Source organism: Cupressus sempervirens, chromosome 2, assembly GCF_028749045.1.
Source record: "Cupressus sempervirens isolate cs-2001-9-10 chromosome 2, ASM2874904v1, whole genome shotgun sequence".
NCBI lineage: Eukaryota > Viridiplantae > Streptophyta > Pinopsida > Cupressales > Cupressaceae > Cupressus > Cupressus sempervirens.
Genome location: NC_143119.1, coordinates 479,985,662 through 480,013,226, shown reverse-complemented (window position 1 = coordinate 480,013,226; position 27,565 = coordinate 479,985,662). Strand labels below are relative to the sequence as shown.

Below are 27,565 nucleotides of genomic sequence, written 5' to 3'. Positions count from 1 at the left end.
CAAAAAATAAAAAAATACACAAGCATGAGGGCAAAGTGTGCGCCATGCACCTTGCCAAGCGCGGGGGGGGGGGGAGGGTTATAAAACTCCTCCCCTACCTTGACATTTTTTTCAACCTTCATTTGTGCATTTCAAAGGAGCAGGGCATCATAAACACTCACCCACCCCCCCTCCCATGTCACAAACCATGGTGCCAAGCACCTCTGTACACCGCGTAGGCTACATACAATGTGCGGGCTATGCACTGTGGGTGCCTCTTTGACTACGTGCTTCAGGCACCGCTTTGAGTGTGCAACTTTGGGTGCCACTTTCCCATCTATGCTCCAGGTGTTGCTTCATGACTATGCACCTCTGGGCACCACTTCACAACTACATGCCTCCGAGCTACTTCACCAAGTACGCCTCCGAGCACCTCTCCACTATGATCGCCTCCAAGCGCATCACACCGCACAACCATTGGGTCACTACGTATTTTTTTAGTGTTTTGAAAAGTTTAAAAAATAAATATAAAATATAAAATTTTAAAAATATAAAAATTATTAGATTTTAAAAAATGATAAAAATAAAAAATAATATATATTTTTCTTTTTTCTTATTTGAATTTGGAGTTTTTCATTTTTATCTTTGGACTAATAAACTTTTTTTTTATGACGTACAAGTGACCAAATGGCATCCACATCTAGAATGACACCCTAACCCATCATGTTCAAGTTCCAAGGTGTACCCTCAAAGTCAAGATTTCATGATGACCATGTAGAAATTCAAGATACTAATTTGGGGCACATAGATCTAGGAGATTTCCTTAGAATTTGTAACAAGCCAAAAGAGAGATCTGCACTAGTATCTACATTGATCCATTTTGGCTTAGTGAACACAGCGTCACATTCAATGTCAGTGTAGTCAACAAAACTAATCATGACATTGGTGCAACATTTTGTTGTTGATGAGAGAGTGGTTAAGAGTGTCATAGGGGAAGTTGTGTTGGACCTATGACTCGACAACATTGAGAGGGTCTTCCATATTTTGAGAGAAGATCAATTTATAAGGCTCTCATACAAAGAAATTGAGAGATGGTATAGGGAACACCAGTAGCAGGCCATAGACATCATACAATCTTCTTATCTCATTTAGAAGCCTTTAAGGGGAAAGATAACAGGCAAAGTGGATATGACCCAAGGATATATGAAGGAGGATATCAAGTACTCTATCATTCTCCTGAGTAGATTCATGGGCTTACTCGCAGCAGGCCACCTCAACACTTTTATGGTCAACTTCATTGAGACCATCAATTAGGTGAAGATACCATTGGATTGGGCCACCACACTAAGTAAAAACTTGTGTGAGAAACTAAGGACAGTAAAAGATAAGAAGAGGTTTTACATGACTTCTCACATGGTGTACCTACGTGCAGCAAGGGCAACAAACTATCCTAGTTTGTACAAGAGAGGCAGTATGTAGGATCCCAATGCCTGACCATACATAGTCTACCCTTAGTTGGTGAAGAAGAAACTCTTAGTGCAGAGAAAGGAATATATAATTGTGAATGATGTTTTCATCTTTGCGATCATTCAATTCATTGAAGGAGACTATGGGAAGAGGTTATCTGATGAAGCCAAAGTGCAAGTTATAGGTCTCAAAGCCTACTCCATCTAGTTCAAGACATTCACATATCTATAGGTAGCTGGTGTCTTTATCAATCCTAAGAAACTCTTGAGATATACAAGTGACAAACTGGTGCTATTGGAGATATCCTGACAAATTGAGTCAGCCTATGAGAAAATAAAGAGACAATGAAGACCTTGCTGGGCATGGCCATTGGTCATTGGACCATATCAGGTGAAGAGGAAATAGGATATTCTATCATTTGAATGGGAGTGGGAGAATTATCCTCTAGAAGAATACAACTCTTCCTGACCCAATTTTGATAATGTCAAAAGAGTGGAGACTCTAGTAGGAAAGGACTTCCATCATGAGGATATTGTTGATGATCACTAGATGAATGCAACAAATGACTATGATGTCCACATTAGGGACTACTGTAGGATGACTCTATATCTAGCAGAAAAGGCTCTCCAGTTAAACATCCTGGAGGAAATAAAGCAACTGGATTTAAAAGAGTTACTAGACCCCTTGTTCAATGTTGAGAAAATTGGTGAAAGACCCGTTATGAATGCTGAGGTTGATAGGGAGGAGGTTGATGATATTAATCATCAAGTGAGGCATGTCATCAGAATGACAAAGGATTGGATCAAGAAACCTTTTCCACTTGATCCAATTCTTAATATAGTGATCTTTCATGCACATGCCCACCTAGAAAGAGGTAGAGGGAAGAAAGTGACAATTCCTACCTTTACAACCTAGTCTCCTATCAGGCCAGAGACAATGTACCAGCTTGATTGCCTGGTTGGATATTACCACCCTCCTAAAAGGAAAGGAAATAAAAAAAGAAAGAGGACCTCTCCTTAGAGGATTCAGATAGAATAGATGCCTCCCCAGTAGCATTAATAGAGTCCATAAGGGTCCTAAGATATCGAAGCTACCCAAGTCTAGGATGAACTACAATTGCCTCCCATTGTGTCTAGCCAACTAGAAGAGGGAGAGATTCCACAAGTCTTAATTCCTCCTATGCAAGATGGGCTAACTTCTCCTTCTACTTCCAAGAAACATAAGAAAAGGATTAAGATTCGAATGAAGAAAAGGCAAAGGATTAGTAGAAGATTAGTCCCTAATCCATCTATTCCTAAAAGCATTCTAGAAGGAGATGAAGAGGAGGAAGAAGAAGAATTAGAAGAGGAAGAGGAAGAAGTGCCTGTACAGGGAGGAACTCAACTAATTAGAGCCACAGAGTTGCAAAGAAGAAAGAGTTCCATGGGTATTCTTCCATCCACTCAAGTAGAACCCTTAGAACTCTCTTTTTTAGAAGATGAAGTATAGAAATGGGTGGATGAGTAGAGTGATGATGTTTTTTCAATGTCATATTTTGATTTCATGCCTGTAGGTACAAAGTTGATTGGGGATAAGATTAGGGACACCCCTATAGGTGAACCTCAACAAGAATAATGGACACAAATGCCACCAGATACATAGGGTCCTGGTCTTACTCCTCCATCTCCACCAGGAGTTACAATGGTAGAATAGGGTTCAGTGACTTCTCCAACTCAAAGTTCTAAGGAAGAACAGGTTTAGAAGGAGCCTTCATTAAAGGAGTAACTGGAACAAATGGAAATCGATGAAGTATCAAAGGAGGGACAAATGTTGGAATATTCTCAACTACCTTCCCAAGACACGTGAGGTTCAAGCTACTGGGTCTACTAAGAGTGAGGCTATAGAAGAAGAGCACTCTCAATAGGATACAACTCTGAGTAGGAGCGACAAAGGGAAGGAAATTCTAGAACATACTCCTTCATCATCAAGAGCCATGTCCTTAGTAGGACACATCCCTAGATGGATCCAAAAGGAAATAATGAGGAGTACTAAGCCTAAATTTCATGCTTTAGAGGAAGACATTTGTGATATTGTAGAGATCCTGAATAAACCTGAGTATCCATTACATGAGGCAACTCCATTGGCATTTGTCACCAACATATAGAACTAGGATTTATTTTCACAAGTGGCTCTCCCTCCTAAAGGCACAGATGCAAAAGGCTTTAGCCTTGAGGATTATGAATGTTATGTTGGGAAGGCCTACATAGGATTCAACCTAACAAATGATGACTATGGGAGTTAAAGAGGTTCTTAAGCACATGAAACAAGATGAGATTGAACTCCAAGCACTTCAAAGGCAAGTTGAGATCCTAAAGGGATATTTGGCTGAAGTAGTTGGTCCTCTAGATCCTAAACACCCTGAGCAAACTCTGAACACTGTACTTAGAGAAGGGGGAGGTATGCAACTTGACCCATTTTTGAAGGCTTGGTAGGGGTGGAAAGAATGTTTTGAGGCAAAAGGTGTTACAATTATCACAAGGAATTTGAAGTTACTACATACTACATAAGATAATGTGAATAAGATCGTAGCAATTTTGAAGCAGGATTTCAGTATCATAGATGAGGTACAGGCCTGAAGTAAGGATTTGCAGACTCTACAAGCCATAAAGGGCCAAATATATTGGGTTTTGATTGATGTATATACTGGAGAAGAATTAGATATGATTGATGATTGGATAGAAAAGATATCAGATAGCAATAAAGTAATGGAGACATTACATGAAGAGATTCATCAGCTCAAGGACCAAGCCCAAGAGTGAATTTTGGAAGCAGAGAGACACTACAATGATGCTTGCTTGGATATTTGTGAAGATGAGGAACAAGAAAAGTTGTTACCTATAGAGACAATAGTGGAAAATTTGAGGAAGATTTTTGTGGAGGTTGTTGATGATGAGGACATCTGACAAGCCTTTAGGATAGAAGAAGCCTTGTTAGAATTGGATACCAAACTTGAAGATTTTACTAACACCTTGATTGAGGTAGACAATTATAGATAGAAGGTAAAAGACAAGTATGAGGCTTTAGATCTTCTAGATGTAGCTAAGATTTCTAAGATGATAGAGAAATTCAAGGGCAAACATCTAAACATAGCTTTGGGATGAAGAAGAAAAAAACTTAGATGCCAGAATTTCAATTTTGACACTCGGTAAAATTTTGAGATTTTGACCATGTCGAGGTTTGTAGCTCTGCACCTCCATAGCTTTGTAGGTGCACAAGTCCATAGGTACATAGGTCCATAGCTCTTTAATTCATAGGTGCATTTATAGTTAACTATTTGTTCCAAAAATAATGCTTTCCATGCATCAAAAATGCATTCTGATGGCAGTTTAACTTCAACACTCACCTAGTAAAGGACCAACTTCTATTTTTGGCACCTCTAGACACTCCTATTTTGACTAAAGGCTTCCTCCTACTTTCTCTATCATGTTTTCTTTGTTTTTGATATGTAAAGGGCTCATGCATCCAATTAATGAATAAAATATGGATGCAGTCCCTCTAAGCACTAGATTGATGGTTAATTTGTATATATTTAGTTTTTTTAATGTTTAAAAGCATTTTGTTGCATGAAGATATCTCTCACTCTCAACACAAATTGAGGAGATGATTTCTTATAAATACCCCCATTTTAATATGTAACAAGGGCTTCCATTATTATGCAATAAAATTATACTTTTTCTACTTACATTTGGAGTGTAGTGATTCTTGCCTGAGTGTGTCATATTTTTGTGAATATTGTTCATGAGATTGTGATTGAACCAAAAGTTTATTGTGTTGTTTCTAGTTGTGTGATCTTTTAGTTCTAGTGTTTGCTACAAATTTATGAATTTCATTGATGTAACAAGCTTGAGAAGAGATCATCAAATTGTGCTTGCATAAGTTTTCATCTCACGTGAGTGCACTTTCTATGTCCTTGCAATTTGATGAAAGGTGAAATATCATACAATTGTCAAAGTTTCTCACCAATGATTGCATCAATGGATTCTAGGAAGTGATGCTTCTATTTCTATTGGTTTCCTACTGATTTATTTGAAAGTTTTACTTGCAACATGTTAGTTTCTATAGCTTATGTCAATTTAGGATTTCAATTTCATGTTATTTTATTTCAGTTCTGTTATTTGCTTTTCTAACCCCTTGCTAGAGTAGGAACTCATTTTAGTTGCATTGTAAGATTGCATTCATTGAAAAACTAAAAAATACAAAAATATTGCTCTTTTGTGTATTATTTTGATACAACGAACAAATTTACTTCATTCCAAGATCATAATAGAACTAGCAAAGGCCTTCTTGTGAAACATCACATTTATCTTCAACTGAGCAAATTTTGGTATGTCACAAGACAAATGTTGAACCTTGGAGTTGATCCCAAAAGATTAGCTTTTCAAGAGAGGAATTGTGCAATAGATTCCTACTATTGACCTCATGCATAATGACTGCCCAACAGAAGTGGTGCTAGAAGGAGGGCCATTTAGACTCCCAAAAAGGAAAAAAATTGTCAAAGTTTCAAAAATTTTCATTTCTACAAAAATCTGCACTTTGCACAAGTTCAAAAAAATTTCTAAGTTTTTTCTTTTAGAAATTCAAGTCCACAACTCCACAACTTCACAACTACATAGGTCTGTAGATCCACAGGTCTACAGATCCACAACTTTGTAAGTGCGCAGGTGCGCAAAACTCTATGGTGCACAAAATTTAGAGAGGTGAGAAAGTGTACTTTTGCATATGTGCACTTTTTCCAAGATTGATACAAGCTGGAGGATATTGATCTAAAATCCCCATTTCAATGAGCATTAAGGTCTACACCAATTGCACACAAGTTTCTTGAGCTTACCCACTTTCGTAAATCACATAATGACAAGGGAACATCTTGAATTGAACCACTTCCATTCGAACTTTCATCATCTTCTTCAACTCCACCCCACTTCAACCACCTAGCAGACCACCACATATTCCAATAGCTACTCCTCAACCACAACTACTAGGTTTGCCAAACCCTCCAATGGCCTTTTTCACAAATGCTATGGACTCACCAATAAACTTGAGAGGTGCACTCCATGACTTCCCTAAGAACCCCAAAAAAATTTGCCCTAGATTCATCTATAGTGAAACACGAACTGCTGAAGATCATGTAAAATTTTTCAATTTGCAACCAAAAGAAAGTTTCTAATGAGGAGGTGGTTCTTTGTTTATTCCCCTAATCTTTGGGGAAAATTTATTTCAATTGGTATGTCAATCTGCCACCTGGATGTATTGGAGATTGGGATACATTTGAAAAAATGTTCTTGGAACAATTCAAAACATTAATCAAGCTAGCTGTGATACATCAAAAGTTCATATCAATCAAAAGGGACCTAGTAAGATAGTTTTGTGTTTCCATCATCACTTTCATATGGCATACCGCAAGCTGGAGACACCATACATTATACCGATTGAAGCTGCTATCTATATTTATCTAAATGCTATGGACCATCTTATTGCAATTTTTCTAAGAAGACTTCCTGCAACAAATATTGACACATTGGATAAAGTCTTTGTAGAAGCAATCACCTTCACAAAGAAAGCCAATCCTAATGGAGGAGGAATGATGCTTCCAATGCAAGCAATCAGTAAAAAACCAATATACCCCGTGGGAGCACCCATAGTTCCTAGCTAGCTCATACCTATGAATCCAGTTCCATTATAGTAGGCACCCTCTCCACAGAATCATGCGATAACATATCCAGGGTATGAGCCTCCAAAAAAGCTTTCTTTGAATAGAAGGCCATGGTTCCCATTGAAACAAACAATAACCTTATTTCAAAAGTTGGTCAAATGAAGAAGACTATGTCACAAATGAATAATGAATAGTGTACCAGCTTGATCACTTGGTTGGATATTATTAGCCTCCTAAAAGGAAACAAAAGAATAAAAGAAAGAGGACTTCTCCTTAAAGGATTTAGATAGAACAGGCACCTCCCTAGCAGTAGGAATAGAGTCCACAAGGGTCCCAATATACTAGAGCTACCCAAGCCTAGGATGAACTGTAGTTGCCTCCCATTGTGTCTAGCCAACCAAAAGAGGGAGAGATTCCACAAGTTTCCATTCCTCTTGTGCAAGATGAGCCAGCTTCTCCTTCTACTTCTAAGAAACATAAGAAAATGATTAAGATTTGAATGAAGAAAAGGTAAAGGATTAGTAGAAGATTAGTGCCTAATCAATCTATTCCTGAATGCATTTTAGAAGGAGATGAAGAGGAGGAAGAAGAATGAATCAGAAGAGGAAGAGGAACAAGTGCCCCTATAGGGAAGAACTCAGCTAGCTAGAGCCATAGAGTTGCAAAGAAGAAAGAGTGCAATGGGTACCTTACCATCCACTCAAGTAGAACCCTTAGAACTCTCTTCTTTGAAAGATGAAGTACAACAATGGGTGGATGAGTAGAGTGAAGAAAGTGATGATTTTTTTCAATGTCAATTTTTGATTTCATGCCCATAGGTATAGAGTTGATTGGGGATAAGATTAGGGACACCCGTATAGGTGAACCTCAACAAGAAGACTAGATGCAAATGTTGCCAGATACATAGGGTTCTAATCTTACTCCTCCATCTCCACCATGAGTTACAATGGTAGAATAGGGCTCAGTGAGTTCTCCACCTCAAAGTTCTGAGGAAGAACAGGTTTAGAAGGAGCCTTCATTAGAGGAGCAACCAGAATAAATGGTGATTGATCAAGTATCAAAGGAGGGACAAATGGTGGAATATTCTCAACCACCTTCCCAGGACACTGAGGTTTAGGTTACAAGGTCTACTGAGAGTGAGGCTATAGAAGAAGAGCCCTCTCAATAAGATATAACTCTGAGTAGGAGTGACAAAGGGAAGGAAATTCTAGAACATACTCCTTCATCATCAAGAGCTAAGTCCTCAATCAGACATATCCCTAGATTGATCTAAAAGGAAATAATGAGGACTACTAAGCCTCAATTCCATGCTTTAGAGGAAGAAATTTGTGATATTGTAGAGATCCTAAACAAATTTGAGTCTCCATTACATGAGGAAACTCCATTGGCATTTGTCACCAACATATGGAACCAAGATTTATTTTCACAAGTGGCTCTCCCTCCTAAAGGCATAGATGCAAAAGGCCTTAGCCTCAAGGATTATGAGTTGAAGGATGTTATGTTGGGAAGGCCTACATAGGATTTAGCCTAACAAATGATGACTATGGGAGTCAAAGAGGTTCTTAAGCACATGGAACAAGATGAGATTGAACTCCAAGCACTTCAAAGGAAAGTTGAGATCCTAAAGGGATATTTGGCCGAAGTAGTTGGTCCTCTAGATCCTAAAAACCTTGAGAAAACTCTAAACACTATACTTAGAGAAGGGGGAGGTGTGCAACTTCACCTATTTTTGAAGGCTTGTCAAGTGTGGTGAGAAATTTTTGAGGAGAAAGGTCTTACAATTATCATAGGGAATTTGAAGTTATTGCATGCTACATAGGAGAACATGAATAAGATCATAGCAATTTTGAAGTAGGACTTCAGTATCATGGATGAGGTGTGAGCCTGGAGTAAGGATTTGCAGACTTTACAAGCCATAAAAGGCCAAAGATACTGGGTTTTGATTAATGTATATACTAGAGAAGAATTAGATATGATTGATGATTGGATAGAAAAGGTAACATATAACAATAAAGTAATGGAGATATTACATGCGGAGATTCATTGGCTCAAGGACCAAGTTCAAGAATGAATTTTGGAAGCAGAGAGACACTATAGTGATGCTTGCTCTGATATTTGTTAAGATGAGGAATGAGAAAAGTTGTTACCTATAGAGATAGTAGTGGAAAATTTCAAGAAGATTTTTGTGGAGGTTGTTGATGATGAGGACATCCAACAAGCCTTCAAGATAGAAGAAGCCTCGTTAGAATTGGATACCAAAATCAAGGATTTTGTTGACACCTGGATTGAGGTATACAATTATAGATAGAAGGTAAAGGACAAGTATGAGGCTTTAGATCTTTTAGATGCGGCTAAGATTACTAAGATGATGGAGAAATTCAAGGGAAAATATCCAAACATAGCTTTGGGATGAAGAAGAACAAAACTCAAATGTTAGAATTTCAATTTTGACACTTGGTAAAATTTTGAGATTTTGACCCTATTGAGGTCTATAGCTCTATAGCTTTGTAGGTGCATAGGTCTGCAAGTACGTAGGTCTACAGCTCTACAATTTAGAGCTGCTCTGACAATTAACTACTTTTTTCAAAAATAATGCTTTCCATGCATCAAAAACACATTCTGACAGCAATTTAACTTTGACACATGCCTAGTAAAGGACTAGCTTCTATTTTTGGCATGTCCAAACACTCTTACTTCAATTGAAGGCTTCCTCCTACTTTCTCTATCATGTTTTCTTTGTTTTTGACATGCAAAGGGCTCACACATCCAATTAATGAATACGATATGGATGGAGTCCCTCTAAGCACCAAATTGATGGTTAGTTTGTATATATTTAGTTTCTTTAATGTTTAAAAGCATTTTGGTGCATGAATATATCTCTCACTCTCAACACAAATTGAGGAGATGATTTCTTATAAATATCCCATTGTAATATGTAACAAGGGAAATCATTATTATGCAATAAAATTATGCTTTTGGTGCTCACATTTGGAGTGAAGTGATTCTTTCCTGAATGTGTCATATTTTTGTGAATATTGTTCATGAGGTTGTGATTGAGCCAAAGGTTTATTGCATTGTTTCTGGTTGTGCAATCTTTTAGTTTTGTTGTTTGCTATAGATTTATGAATTCTCCTAACGTAACAAGCTTGAGAAGAAATCATCAAATTGTGCCTATATAACTTTTTGTCTCACATGAGCACAATTTTTGTGGCCTTTCAATTTGATGAAAGTGAAATATCATATGATTGTTAAAGTTTCTCACCGATGATTACATTAGTGAATTCTAGGAAGCATTGCTCCTATTTTTATTGGTTTCTTATTGATTTATTTGAAAGCCTAACTCATAGCATGTTGTTTTCTATAGCTTATGTGCATTTAGGATTTCAATTTCAAGTTATTTCAATTTCATGTTATTTGCTTTCAGTTTCATTATTTTCTTTGCTAACCCTTGCTAGAATAGGAACTCATTTTAGTTGCATTGTTAGATTGCATTCATTGAAAAACTAGAAAATTCAAAAAAATTGTTCTTTTGTGTATTATTTTGAGACAATGAACAAATTTACTTCATTTTGAGATCATAATAGAACCAACAAAGGCCTCCTCATGAACAATCACATTTATCTTCAACTAAGAAGATTTTGGTACATTGCAAGACAAATACTGAACCTTGGAGTTGATCATAAAAAAGATTAGCTTTTCAAGAGATGAATTGTGCAATGGATTCTTGCCATTGACCTTGTACATAATGATCACCCAACATTATGTTGCTTGTTAGCTTGCATTTTGCATCTCATTTAGTTTACTTTTCATTTGCATTGCATACCCATTTGAGGACTCTTGGTTATTGACACTCTTTCCTCTACTCTTTGAATCTCTCATTCTATGGTGTACCTTGCAACGGTTGCATAGCTTGGTTTATTTGCGAGTCACCATCTCATAGTCTTTACATGTCATAAATAGAGAGCTATAAGCCACCTCTTGATATTCTCTTTTTCATGGGCATTCTCAAGAATAATGGTTTATAGAAGCGTGACACTTTTTGTATACACATTTTTATGACACTTATCATCATTTTTAATCTCATTCTCTCTTCTTATTAATTTTATTTCATCCTTATTATTGCTTTGACCTCCTTTTGATCCTTTATCTTACTGGTCAAACTCTATCAAACTGGGGCATTCTTTAACATCTTAATGGTCACTCTTGGGTTTTAATCACTTATTTGTCATCATGGACCTTTCTTTATCTCGATTGGATCTTGTTTCAGTCATTTTTGCATCTCCTCAATCTCATTTCAATTTAGATCCTAATGGGATGGCTATCTATTTCTCAAGAGCATATGCTTGACCTTTTCATTTTCTCTTGATCTTTCTACTTTTCTCAACATGTTATTCCTCTTCTTGAATGTTGATATCACTCCTCTCTCTCTCTCTCTCTCTCTCTCTCTCTCTCTCTCTCTCTCTCTCTCTCTCTCTCTCTCTCTCTCTCTCTCTCTCTCTCTCTCTCTCTCTGTGTTCCAATTTTGATCACTTATTAGTCAAAGAAGGGAAAATCTAATAACCTAAAAAAGATCACCTAGACTATCATCCCCCTTTTCTAGCATTTTTGCTAAATTCATCAAATCACTTATTTTGTTAAAATCATCAAAAATTTGTTTATTTAATTATAACCTATGGTTTGACCGCTTTATCCTAAGATCCTATTTAATTAAAATAAATTTCCCCCTTTTAATTAAATAAAAATCCCCACTTCCCACTTATCCTAAGTGTGCACACATACAACATTATTCTTTTTTTGTTGCTTTAAAATCATCATTCTTTGACGTAGTGTGTTCCTAGATTGATCAAACATTAGACAACAGGGGGAAAATGTAATCACCCAAAAATGGTTTAGTTAATTATAAGACCCCTTTTTCTCTTTTAAAATTATTCTAATGCTAGACCATAAATCATTTATCTTGATAAAAATCTATTTATTTGGTTATAACCTATGGTTTTACCACTTTATCCTAAGTTCTTATTTAATTAAAATAACTTGGTCCCGTTTAATTAAATAAAAATCCTCACTTCCCACTTAGCCTATGTGTACACACATAAAGCATTATTCCTATTTTAAAAATAAATGAAAAGACATTTTTGTCTACACATGAATGCACAATTTTCTATGTGAGAGGAATCTTTTATTTTTAAAATAACTTTAATTCTCCTCCACACATTTCTTTCCCTCTCAGAAGTCAACTATCGATTGTGATTGGTAAGATTCTTGTGCACATGAATCAATCAAGAGACATTCTCCTCCCTTGATATGCCTCTCTTGTCTTTTAATCTCAACCATCCATTTTTATTTGAAAAGGAGGTCTATCTCCTCATTCTAAAATTATTACTCATTCATGCTAACATAATGTTGTAGGATTTCTATGTGCTTTTGGAGATTTAAAGACATGGATCATTCTTTCATTTTGGCATTTTAGGTTAGTTCTCATTCTGCATGCATTATGACATTATTTTCTTAGCTTTCTTTTGTGCTATAGCTTAGATCACATAGTTTAAGTAGGAAGGACTTGTAATACTCTCATCTTGCTTGTTTGCTTGCATTTTGCATCTCATTTAGTTTACTTTGCATTTTTATTGCATACTAATTTGAGGAATCTTATATATTGACATTCTTGCCTCTACTCTTTGAATCTCTCATTCTATGGTGCACCTTGCAAGGGTTACATTTCTTGGTTCACTTGAGAGCCACCATATCATAGTCTTTGCACATCATAGATAGAGAGCTATAAGCCACCTCTTGAGATGCACTTTTTCATGGGCATTCTCAAGAATAATAGTTTATAGAAATGTGACACATTTTTTACACACATTTTTGTGACACTTATCATCATTTCTACTCTCATTCTCTCTTCTTATTCATTTCATTTCATCCTTAATCTTGCTTTGACCTCCTTCTGATGCTTTATCTTACTAGTTAGACTTTGTTAAATTGGGGCATTACATCACTTCTTAATGATCACTCTTGGGTTTTAATCACTTATCTATCATCGTGGACCTTGCTTTAACTTAATTTGATCTTGTTTTACTCATTTTTGCATCTCCTCAACCTCATTTTGATTTTGATCCTAAGGAGGCAGGAATATTCTATCACCTCTACAAATTGCTTGTTTTTTATGGCTATCTATTTCTCAAGAGTATATGCTTGACCCTTTCATTTTCTCTTGATCTTTCTTCTTTTCTCGACATGTTAATCCTCTTCTCAAGTGTTGATATCAAATATCTCTCATAGTGTTTAGTAATATCTCTACTAGGCTATGCATTTAGGTTTTGTTGTCTCTTTTCACTTCATTCTTTGAAGTCAATTTATGTTGCTTGCTAGACTTTTTCATTCTCTAACATAATGCATTCCTAGATTGATCACACATTAGTCAAAGAGGGGCAAATGTAATGACCTAAAAATGATCACCTAGACTATTAGCCCCCTTTCTGGTATTTTTGCTAAATTTATCAAATCACTTATTTTGATGAAATCATCAAAAATCTATTTATTCAATTATAAACTATGTTTTGAACACTTTATCCTAAGTTCCTATTTAATTAAAAGAACTTACTCCCTTTGAATTAAATAAAAAGCACCACTTCCCACTTATCCTAAGTGTGCACACATAAAGCATTATTCCTATTATAAAAATAAAAGAAAATACATTTTTGTCTATACATGAATGCACAATTTTTTATGTAAGAGGAATCTTTTATTTTTTAAATAACTTTAATTCTCCTCCACACATTTCTTTCCCTCTCAAAAGTTAACTATTGATTGTGATTAGTGGAGATACTTGTGAACATGGATCACTCAAGAGGCATTCTCCTCCCTTGATATGCCTCTCTTGTCTTTTAATCCCAACTGTCCATTTTTCTTTAAAAATGAGGTCTCTCTCCTCATTCTAAAATTCTTAGTCTTTCATGCTAATGTTATGTTGCAATATTTCTAGGTTGTTTTGGAGCTCTTGGAGACTTGGAGCATTCTTTCATTTTGACATTTTATCTTAGCTCTCATTTTACTTGCATTATGACATACTTCTTAGATTAGTTTCATTTATGCTTTAGCTTAGTTCTTTCTTTTAGCTCTTGTATTTCATTTAGAATAGCTTGCATTTTCATTTAATTTAATTTTAGATTCTTGGATATTGGCACTCTTGCCTCTACTCTTTGAATCTTCCATTCTATGGTGCACTTCACAAGGGTTTTCATAAGCTAGGTTCATTTAAGAGCCACCATCTCATAGCTCTTGCATATAATATATAGGAAACTATAAGCCACCTCTTGAGATGCTCTCTTTCATGGGAATTGTAAAGATTAATGGTTTATAGAAGTGTAACACATTTTTGTACACACAATAAGAATTATCCTCTATTATTCCTCCAATCATTCTTTTTCTCATCACATAGACCCTGAGTTACCATTTATGGCCTTTGTTTGTTGTCTTTACTTTACAATAAATTTTACTCTATAATCTAGTATCCCCTAATTATTTATGACCTTTGTGTTAGAAAGTAAGGTCCACCAACACAACTAAGAAAGGGTGGGGTGGGGGATGAATCAGTTGTGCTCTTACACAAATTAAATTAATTTTATCAAATCCAAATTAAATAATCAATATATGCAACAATTGCAAGATAAGAATCATAGATAATAACACAAGATTTACAAACTAGGGACACCTTTAATGGAGGGAAAACCCTAGTGGGGGTGGGGATGGTACCCAGAAGATGTTGTACTGATATAAAATTTCTTGTGAAAGTATGTGACTCCAATTACATACAATCAATACATTTGAGTCCTTTTTAGGAGACTTTGAATTCCTTCTAGAAGATTCCAATCCTATTAGGAGTTGTTCCAACCTTATTAGGGCTATAAGAAGTCAATTGAATCCACTATTCAATTTTTTTTAGAACTGTTCCTCAAAATAGATCTATAGGATAACACATCCAAGGGTGAACTAACTAGTATAGAAACTTGTTTGCCAATATAATTTCTTTGAAATTCTCAACAAATTCTCATCATCATCTTCTACTCTAATCTCATCAAATTCATATCCTAATCATCAATACATCAATTAAAAATGGAAATTGCACAAAGGATTCATACAACTAAGGAAAACATCCTTTCCTTTATACCTTTTCCTAATAACTAATTGAGTCATCCTTGAGGCTTCCTCAATGTACAATGAGTAATATAGGACCTTATTAAATATTACAATACACATTACATTAAATTTATATATCCCAAAATCATACAACCAAAAAGATAACTAACTGGTAAATAAATCACACATTATCCTTCAATGACCCTCACAAAATGAACTCTAGAATTTTCTACCTCTAAATCATCACCACAACCATGTCTCTAACCAATATCCAAGCTTGCTCAACTAAATTCCATCTCACTTAATAGATACAATTGATTTACTTGTAAACCATTTTCTACATTCTACCCTTTGATCACTCTTCACATATCCAATTGAAACTCATGCAATAATTCAAATACATTTCTTTGGACATAGATATAGCATCTAGGCATATCAAAAATAATTATTATAAGCCCATAACATAACTCTGCATACTTTGGCATTGCTGAAAAAATATGCCTTTGCAACTTTGACTGCCTTAACTCGAAAACCTATATGTTGACATCAATGACAAACTAAGTCATAAATGAAACACATAAGAAATCAATCCATGTTCCAACCACTCAATCATCTATCCAAACATACTAATAATATCCCCCTTTGTAATACCTTCAAAATTCATTCTAACAATCTCCACCTTTGGCATTAACAGTAGTAAATTTGAACTCAATTTTTGACCAATTTTGGTCAAAATTTCCACCCAGGTTGGTCAAAATTTTGACCAAGATGTTCGTTGAAGTTTTTCTAGTCAAAATTTTGACCAACCTATAGGTTGTTCAAAATTTCAACCAATACATTCATTGAAATTTTTTAATTTTTGGTGGTCCTAATTTGTCAATGTTGGTTGAAATTTCAACCAATCCATTTGTTGAATTTTTTTTTGATTGGTCAAAATTTCAACCAATCCATTCATCAATATTTTTTGATTGGTGGAAATTTTGACCAATGCTTGGTAGAAAACTAATAGGCATTGGTCGAAATTTCCACCAATGTTTGGTCAATTTTTTTTAGCATTGGTGGAAGTTTCCACCAATGGTTGGTCAATTTTTTTTTAGTTGGTGGAAATTTTGACCAATGCTTGGTAGAAAACTAACAAGCATTGGTTGAATTTTTTTTTATGCTATATCAAGCAATTTCTTCTTGTCCAAGCCATTTAATTTGCAACCTTTTAAATCTCTACAAAGATAAAGTTGGAGCAGAAAAAATTTTCTTTTCAAAGGTGTCCTCTGATTATAAAGCATCCATTCTATTATCAGTTCAAAAAACAAGACATATCTAGTTCAATAGATAATGGAATGGACACTTTACAATCAGAGGACACCTTTGAGAAGAAAACTTTTCCTACTCCAACTTTGCCTTTGTAGAGATTTAAAAGGTTGCAAATTAAATGGCTTGGATAAGAAACAATTGCTTGATACAACATGGAACAAATGGATATTTATGCATAGGGCACCATCAACTATGTGAGTGATGTAGATGACCAAAATTTTTGGGGTCAAAGCCACCAATTAATATAAGGTTTATAATCTCCACGAGATCAACATTGTGGTTGTAAGGGCTGTGGAGAGGGCACTTCTTCATTGTCCACTTCATCACCGATTAACTTGCACCATAGACTAACAATCTTCATCTTTGTTGTGGGATCCTATCCCCAATGTGAGTGCTAATGTAGAAGCCGAAGCAGAAAAATAAGTGAAAGTGTGTTGAATAATATTTCTAATCTCAACTTGGTCAACATTGTTTATTTAAGTGCAATGGACTGGGAAATTTTTCAATGTCCAATTAGGGGTAGCATTATATCCTCTTTAACTACTACATGTACAACCCTAGGAGGAAATAGGTTGTTGGTTGCTTCTTCTAGCCTTGCACTTTCTTCTTTGTGGGTTTTTCTTAAACATAGATCTATATCCATCCCCAATTTCAAGTGATTTGGCAATGCATCTATTTGTTGCAAAAAAAAATACCTATTTCTTGTTTTAGTTTCTAATAGGTCTCGCTCAACTATTTCATTTGGAGAGAAGGTTTTCATGATGGTAGTAGCACATAAAACATCTCAAGGCAAAGCTAAAGATGAAAATGAGTAGAAGCATACAATTGACTTACCTCAGACAAGCTTCACCCTCAGAGCCAATTCAACATCACATGAACTAGAAATATAGAATGAAGTGTCAATAATTACCATACGTGAGTTATAGAATGAAGTGTAAACAATTACAACAATGTCGGTAAACTAACTCCCCTTTATAAGCTCTAAAGTCTAAACCTTATTTGTACATGACTTTATTCCTAGGAAGCTTGGAGAAAGAGATAAGGGAGGAGAGATAGTTAAAATGTTAGTTTGTATTGTCAATAACTATAGTCTGATCCCACCTAAAGGCCATCATATTATTCCCTACCATATAACATAGCTAAGTCCAACAAACTTTCACTAGATTGAATCATTGTGCATACATTGAAGCATTAGTAAGGGGAAGTTGGCAAGGTTCAAGAAGAGGAAATAGGTGTAGAAGAAGAAATTATTTTTCCTTGCTAGTCAGGTCTCTCTAGTTGCTAATCCCAAAACCCTTTGATCTAGCTGAGATAAATAGTCCAAAATGTTCTAATGAAACTTTAAGGGCACTAGTGGGAGACTTCAGCAAGCATAGGTTCACATGCTTGAAATTGTCAAAACAAGCATTTCCATCAGACCAAATGTGTCCAATATAGTTATTTCAAGCTTGATGATGAAGATATGGAAGCAATGGAGCATACTTTTATAACATTATCCATGAATTGCAACTGCTTGCAGCCTAGGAGATAGTTACTATAATAAAGGATGTGATGAGGGGATGGTTACCATCATAAAGAACATGACAGGAAAAGAAAATATTTCCCACCAAATGTGGAGGAGATAAAAGTTCATAAAGCACAGTTAAACATATGACTAAATGGAAGGTGAAAGGGAACCATACAGTAATGGTTTAAGTTTCTCCACAAGAATGAAATGGAGCCATATATCAGCTATGCCTAGATATCTTAGATCTATAATAGTCAAGATAATAAATTAAGGTAAATAATGTTTTTTATCAGTAAATTGAGGGTTCTATTTGGGCCCTCATCAACAATATAAAAGATAACTTTACAATAAAAAATTGGTTATCCTAGAAACCCATGCAAAGTTTTCAATGCTAACAATTTGTCAATTACCAATACATAATCTTATTCCAACACTACATGGTAAAATTACACCAGAACCAACCTACTTTAGACAAGAAAGTTAAAACTATAATGCCAATGAATCCTTCCACTTTAAGAAACCCATGCACACATGCATCCAAAAATAGTCAACATAACTAACAAACTACAAAAATCTAAAGGACTATCCTCTGCACGCACAACTACATCACCGTTGTAACCATACTCCAACCTTCTCTAGACACTCGGCTCCATTAGGGTCCAGTTCTTAGCATATATGAGTAACCTTATTCCTGGAGGATGTTGACAAGATGAAAAGGCTCCCCACTTCCAAGAATCCCTTCCTCAAGATACTCTTTAAACTCTCAAGCTATCAATATTCTTGTCCAGATCATGGAAATAGAGTCAAGCTCCTCATTTTGGGAGCATATGATCAAAACTCCCTACACAGAGGTGCCAATTGAAAACCTCAAACTTTGCACCCACTAAAGCTTCCTCATACTTAACACAAAGGAACACATTTTCCACTCCCAATAGTACCTCGATTATAATTTTGCATATGCTTATTCACATTAGCATCTAGAACCCTAGCCTCCAATTAGGTAGAAGCTCTAGTCCAACACAATCCCACACTACCAAATCCATCTTGTCCAAGGACCAGCTTAACCAAACCTATGAGTGTGCTGATTGGGGATGAAAAAAGTATTCATAGATGGTGATTTCAAATAGGACATCCATTATGTGAGGATCAACATTTTGAAAGGGCCGAATCATCAAACCACAAAAATGTAGCTCAAACATTCTAGAGCAAGAGACAAGCCTCACCTCCAAAAAAGCCACTCACACACTCCAAGTTGGAGCAGCCACCTATCTCACACACTAAAGGCACTTTAATATAAATGTGACACGAGAAAAAAAGCCATTTAGAAACTCTATAATAATTATGAAATCCTCCAACTTGCCCAAAAGAATTTTTGGATCATTGTAAATTATTGGTGGATGAATATGAGGGTGGAGCAAAAATTAGGGGTACAATTTTTGACATGGGGTAAATAAATTGTTAAGAGATTGGAAGAGAGACAATCTCATTCCTTCAAATTATTAGTGATCCTTGTAGAGTTTATCCTCATGGAGAAGGGCAACAAGATAATTTGCATATTTTCTGAATGATTTACTGCTTTATTAGACTCCCAATTCTAGTGAAGAGAAGCAATTTCTTCAAAACATTTACCCACAAGAAAAGCCTCAGACATGATACCATGTAACTTCCAATCTTATAGCCTAACTAGGTTTCTATCTTAAGAACCTCTAACACCACCTGTAGCTCCCCTTCATTGTTGGACCTAGTCCAAAGGAAGAAAGAACTGCCTTTGGCATACTACATTTAGCACAATAAAACAAAAGCTCCATCTAGACAAACAAAGGTTTTCCTACATCAAAATTCAACTTCAGTAACTCTCCAAAGATAGCATCTAGGATGTCCCTAATCATTTAATTCAAAAAGACCATAGTTCAATTTTTTAGAATGTCAAAGAAGCCACTAGGGTTTTACTTAAATAAGAAATTACTTAAACAAGAAATTACAAAACCTCGAGGCAAGATTTTACATGAATGAGTCTAATGATCAAGAAAGGCATGCTTAAATATCAAATTTAATGTCATATGATGAAGACCTCTAACCTATAGATTGTAACAAACACTTCAAGAACAATTCCAACAAATGAGCCAATTATGAATGGACTATACTTGACATTTGTAGCAACACTAGCATAGTTAAAAATAATTCAAGGAAATGGTGAGATTCTCAAAAGAGCAACAGTTTGAAACTGATGGAACCAGTTTCCTTCTCCTACTAGCTTGATTAATGTAGATTTCTAAAGCCACCTTTCAAGCCATTTCTATGTTAGAAAAGAGATATTGACCATTATAAAATATCTTAAATATTTTATCAACTAAATTTTTTCAACATGGAACCACAAGATGATGGGCATAAATTTACATGTATTTGGTTGCAAAAGGTAGACCTGTTGGGCGTTCATTTTATACAAGGTCAACGATTGGAATCCATTGCGTAATTCCTCTCTTGAAAAGAAAATATTTTTAAGGATCCACTCTAAGGTTTAGTATTTGTCTTGCGACATATCAAAATCTTCTCAGTAAAAGATAAATGTGAGTGTTCACAAGGAGGCCTTTCCTGGTTCTAAAAACTCTTTTGCCTTAGAATCAAAGTAATTATGTTTGCTGTCTCAAAATATCACACCAAAAGAGAACAATATTTTTGTATTTTCTTATTTTTCAATTAATGCAACTCTAATAATGTAGCTACTATGAGGTCCTATTCTAATAGGGGGTTAGTAAAGAAAATAATGAAACTGAAACCAAATAACATGAAATTGAAATAACTTGATTCAATTGAAATTCCTTAATGGACATAAGATACATAACACAACACACTACGAGTTAAACCTTTGAAGAAATCAGTAGGAAACCAATGAAAACAGGAGCAACACTTCCTAGAATCCACTGATGCAATTGTCAGTGAGAAACTTTAATAATCATATGATATTTCACCTCTCATCAAATCACAAGGCCACAAAAAGTGCCCTCATGCAAGACAAAAGGCTATGTAGACACAATCAAGTGATCTTTTCTCAAGCTCATTACATCAATATTTTTTTTTATATCTATAGCAAACACTAGAACTAAAAGATTGCACTACCAGAAACAACACAATAAACCTTTGGCTCAATCACCCTCTCATGAATAAAATCCACAAAACAATGACACATTCAGGCAAGAATGACTACACTCCAAATGTGAGCACCAAAAGTATAATTTTATTGCATAATAATGGTGGACCTTGTTACATTTTACAATGGGGTATTTATAAGAAATCATCTCCTCAATTTGAGTTGAGAGTGAGAGATATCTTGATGCAATAAAATGCTTTTTAAAACATTAAAACAAACTAAATATATACAAACTAACAATCTAACAAGTGCTTAGAGGGACTCCATCCATATTTTATTCATTAATTAGATGCATGAGCCCTTTACATGTGAAAAAAAATGAAAGCATGAGAGAGAAAGTAGGAGGAAGCCATCAATCGAAGTGGAAGTGCATGGAGGTGCCAAAAATAGAAGCTAGCCCTTCACTAGGCGTGTGTCAGAGTTAGCTTGCCATCAAAATGTGCTCCTGATACATGAAAAGTGTTATTTTTGGAACTAGTAGTCAACTGTTAGTGCACCTCTAAATTGCAAAGCTACAGACCTACAGAGTTGCGGACCTTGATTGTGTCAAAATCTCAAAATTTTACTAATTGTCAAAATTGAAATTCTAGCTCTGGGTTTTGTTCATCTTCATCCCAAAACTATGTTTAGATATTTTCCCTTGAATTTCTCTATCATATTAGTAATCTTACCAGCATCTAGAAGATCTAAAGCATCATACTTTTCCTTGACCTTCTGTCTATAGTTGTCCACCTCAATTTAAGTCTCTGCAAAATCTCTGAGTTTGGTGTCCAACTCTAACATTGCTTCCTCTATCCTGAAGGCTTGTCTAATATCTTCATCACTGGATGCTTCCTCTAAAGTCTTCTTGATATTCTCCACTACTATTTCAATTGGCAACAAGTTTTCTCATTCTTCATCCTCAAAGATGTCCAAGCATGCATCACTGTACAACTTTTCTGCTTCCAAAATTTGTTCTCAAGCTTGGTCCTTGAGTATATGTATCTCATCATGCAATGTTTCCATCACTTTATTTCCATTCACAATCTTCTCTATCCAATCATCTATCATGTCTAACTCTTCTTTGGTATATACATCAATTAGAATGCGGTACCTTTTCCCTTTTATGGCTTGTAGAGTTTGCAAATCTTTGTTCCATGCCCGTACCTCATCCATGATACTGAAGCCCTACCTCAAAATTTCCATGATCTTATCCACATTCTCTTACATAGCATGCAAAAACTTCAAACTTCCTATAATTATAGTGACACCTTTATCCTCAAGGCTATCCCACCATTCCTAGCAAGCTTTCAAAAATGGATTGAGCCATACACTTTCCCCTTCTCTAAGAATGGTATTTAAAGTCTCCTCGGGGTGTTCAAGACCAAGAGGACCAATAACTTTGGCTAGATATCCCTTTAAGATCTCAATTTGCCTATGAAGTGTTCTGATTTCAATCTCATCCTATTAAATGATACTGAGAACCTCTTTGACTCCCATAGTCATCAACTGTCAGGATGTATCTTGTGTAGGCTTTCCCAACATAATATTTTTCACTTCATAGTCCTCGAGACTAACAATTTTTGCATCTATACCTTCAGGAGGGTGAGCCACTTGTGCAAATAAGTCTTGGTTTTGTATGGAAGTGACAAATAAAAATGGCATTGCATCATGTAATGGAGACTCAGGCTTATTCAAGATCTTTGCAATATCACAAATGTCATCCTCTAAAGCATAGAATTGATGTTTGACACTTCTCATTATTTCTTTCTGAAACCATCTTGGGATATGTCTCTCTACAACCTTGGATGTAGATGATGAAGGGATGTATTCAACTACCTCCTTCCCTTTATCACTCTTGCTCAGAGTCTCTTGTTGTGAGGACTCTTGTTCTATAGTCTCGCTCTCTGTAGATCTTATAGTTTGATCTTCAACTTCATAAGAAGGTTGTTGTACACATTATACTATGTGTGCCTCTTTTGATGCTTCATCAGTAGCCCTTGGTTCAGGTTGCTCTTGTAATGATGGCTCCTTTTGAACATGTTCCTCTTCTGAACTTGGAGGTGGAGGAGCGATTGAACCCTTATCTACCATCGTGACCTGTGGTGGAGATGGAGGAGTGAAATGAGGACCCTGTGTCTCTAGTGGCATCTGTGTCTAGTCTTGCTATTGGAGTTCACCTGTAGGGGTGTCTCTGATCTTATCCCAAACTAACTTCATACTCATAGGCATGAAATCAAAATTTGGGATGGAGAGAACATCTTCACCTTGCTCCCTTTGCTCATTCACCCATTGCTACACTTCATCCTCTGAAGAAGAGAGTCCTATAGGTTCTACTTGGGTGGGTGGTGGGGTATTCATGGCCTTCTTCCTTCTCTCCAATTCTATGGCTTTTGCCAACTGAGTTCTCCTTTGTAGAGGAACTTGTTCCTCCTCCTCATCTAATTCCATTTCTTCCTCATCTATTTCTTCCTCCAGAATGGTTTTGGGAACTGATGGATTAGGTACTAATCTCTTGTAGACTCTTTGCCTCTTGTTCATCCTAACCTTGATCCTCTTTTGTCTCTTCAAAACCACTAGAGAAGCAAACTCTTCCTGCACAGGAGGAATAGAGGTCTCTAGAATTTCTCCCTCTTCAGGTTGGCTTGGCAAAATAGGAGGCAACTGAGGTTCATCTTGGATTTGAGAGGCTTCAATACCTTTGGATTCTTGCGAGCTCTATTCATGCTACCAAGAAGACACATGTTCTATAACCTGTTCTATCTAAATCCTCTAAGGAGAGGTTCTCTTCCTCTTTCCCTTCCTTTTAGGAGGGGGATAATATCCGACTGGGCGATCAAGCTGGTAGACTGTCTCTGGCCTAATAGGAGACTAGAGTGCAAAGATAGGAACTATGACTTTCCTTCCCTTACCCCTTTCTGGGTGAGCATGTGCCTGGAAGATCACTATATCTAGAATTGGATCAAGTGGAAAGGGTTTCTTAATCCAACTCTTTGTTATTCAAATGATGATTAATATCATCTCCTTCCTCTCTATCAAATTTTGCATTCAGAATGGATCTCTAACCAACTTTATCTATATTGAATAGGGGATCCAATAGTTCCTTGGAGTCTTGTAGCCTTATCTCATCAGGGATGGTCAAATGGAGAGCCTTTTCTACTAGATACAAAGTCATCCTACAATAGTCTCTGGTGTGGACATCATAGTCATTTGTGGTGTTCATTCAATGATCTTCAATGGCATCCTCATGATAGAACTCCTTTCTTGCCAAGTTTTCCACTTTACCAACATTTTCAAAGAATGGCCAAGGAGAGTTATACTCTTCAAGAGGGTAGTTCTCCCATTCCCACTTGAAAGTTAGGATATCCTGCTTTCTCTTCACCTGATATGCTCCTACTACAAAAGGCCAATTCCAACAAGGTCTCCATTGTCTTTTGATCCTCTCATAAGCTGACTCAATCTACTAGGATATTTCCATTAGGACCAACTTGTCACTTGGGTACCTTGTGAGTTTCTTTGGATTGCTAGATGCACCACCTACTCGAATGTATGTAAATATCCTGAACTAGATGAAATATGCTCTGAGAGTTGTGATGTGTGCCTTGGCTTCCTTGGACAATCTCTTCCCATAGCCCCCCTCTATGAATCAAATGATGGCAAAGATGAAGGCATCATTTACAATCCTATACTCTTTGCTCTGTGGTGAGAGCTTCTTCTTCACCAACTAAGGATAGACTATGTATGACCATGCATTGGGGTCCTACATACTATCTTTCTTGTAAAACTTAGGATAGCTTGTTGCCCTCGCTGCAAGTAGGTAAACCAAATAAGAAGTCATATAGAACTTCTTCTTGTCCTTTACCATCCTCAACTACTCACAAAAATTTTCACTAAGTGTAGTGGCCGAATTGAGTGGTATCTTCGCATGTTTTGATGGTCTCAATGAAGTTGACGACGAAAGGAGCAAGATAACCTATTGTAGGCAAGCCCATGACTTTTCTTAGGAGAATAATAGAGTATTGAATGTCATCCTTCATGTACCCCCATGTCATATCCACTTTGCTAATTGTCTTTCCCTAAGGGGGCTTCTCAATGAAGTACAAGGAATGTATGATGTCGATGGCTTCTTGGTGATGATCTTTATACCATCTTTTAGATGCTTCATAGGAAAGTCTAATGAACTAATCGGCTCTGGGAAGATGAAAAACTCTCTCAATTTTTTTAGGTTGAAAATCTAAGACCACTTCTCTAGTGACACTCTTAACTACCCTCTCATCAAGAACAAAATTCCGAGATAGGGTCATGATCAACTTAGCTGAGTATAACGAGACAGGATGTGACACCGCATTCACTAATTTGGATTGGATCAATGCGGACACCAAGGTTGACCTTTGTGTTGAATTGTTGCATACTCTTAGGAATTCTCCTAAGTCTATGTGTCTAAGGTTAGTATCTTTGATCTCAGCATACTCATCATGTAATCTTGATTTTGGGGTTACACCTTGGAACTTGTAAACAACCAGTTTCACTGTTAATTTGGATGTGGATGCCATCTGATTATGTTACCTGCACATCACGAGAAAAAGAAAACATGATTAGTTATTGGATAACAATAAAAATGTAAGCGAGAGAAAATAAAAAGTCCACCTTGGGGATATATTCATTTTTTATCTAAAATACATTATTATTATTTTTTAAAAAAATTATTATTATTATTTTAAAAAAAAAAAAATTTACATTTTATAATTTATATATTTTTTTGGATTTTAAAATTATTAAAAAAATTAAAATGCAATAACAATGAAAGTATGACAAAAAGTGTGACATGCCTCAATGCATGTGCGCATGGGTGAGGTGAGGTTTTTTTTTTTTCAAATTTTTGATGCAACTTATAAACTAAATTTTCTCTTTTTTGACTCTCGAAATGTGAATTTGAGAGTCAAAAAAAGGTAGGGGGTCCCCATTCCTGGTGAGAAATGGGGTGTGTGTTGTGAATACCACAACAAGACACAATGAAGTAAGGCAAGGACATGCCAATACTAGTTCCTACCATTATTATCAGGAATCCAATGTTGTATCCAAATGTCATTCTAGCTAGCCACATTGAAGGTGCAAAATGTAGTAGAAAAATATGAAACAAACCCATTGACCCAATAAGCACAAATGCAAGTGCTTTCACACTAAAAGTTGTTGCTTCCCAATCCAAGATTGGTATAATCACCTACCATAAGGAAAAAGATAAGACTTTTATGAGAAGAATTTTTCTTTTTTAGAGCAAAGAAAGGTAACATCCATGTAATTTATCTTCTAACACTAATGCAAGAACAAAATTAATTCTAGTCTAGCTAGTCACAAATAAATGATCATAAAATCTAGCAAAAGATGTGGATCATTCTAAACTATAGATATCTTGCTCCTCCATCTACTTCTCCAAAACTTTCAAATATATACAGACCACCTGGAAAATGATAGTGACTCACAATCATTTTTAGCCAAATAGGCAGAAACAACTACAAACATACATGAATGTGCAATCCCATTAACACACATAGAGAAATGTCAATGCTTCCCTCCCTCTGGCTTATTCTCATATTATTTTCCATATAAATCTAAATTATGTCAATAAAAATTGTCAATTGCAGTGGATAAGTCAAAAAACTATCATAACACGTACTCAAAAAATAATGTCATCTCAATTAAGCTGGATGGTATACCAAATTTATCAATGATGAAAAGAAAATGAAAAGTCAATTTTATAGATCTCCAAAGAAAAGCACAAGGAGTTAAAACATTTCAAAACTTGGTCAATTAGAATTGGCATTCCCTAGATGATGAAAGTAGCTACAAGTGCCAACAGAGAAAAGCATAATAAAACCACCTTAATCCACCAGCATATGCAATACTTGTGTGCTTTTTTCAAAACTTGCAACCTCTCAAATTCCTAGGGCTATGGTTCATCTAAAAAAACTAATCTAACATAATTAGTTTTTTCCTAACATGTCACCTGCCTAACATTCTAAATGACTTCCCTCATTGATTCAATGAAAGCAATGGACAATTTCTTGTTCTTGTCTTTATTATAAACAGGCCAATCCAGTTATGTGTATCTATACACATAGATCACAAAAGGAAAGGTTAATGAAAATGATTTATATGACCATAATTGTATGTAAAAAAACTTAGTTTAACTTATTTCAATAGATCAAAATGTTATAAAAATAGCACATTGTGATCCTACAAGAGAATTTAGAATAATTACACTCAAAGTGAATGCCTGTTACTGTATAGATTTCTTTTTCTAGTTACCACTATATGTCACTAGTATGACACCCTCCAAGAAGTTCAT

The 27,565-nt window shown here is 35.7% G+C and overlaps 1 pseudogene; it reads right to left on the bottom strand.

Annotated features, from left to right (window-relative positions):
• Positions 1 to 316: 316 nt before the first annotated feature.
• LOC149573119 (uncharacterized) lies at positions 317 to 27,565 on the bottom strand (annotated as a pseudogene).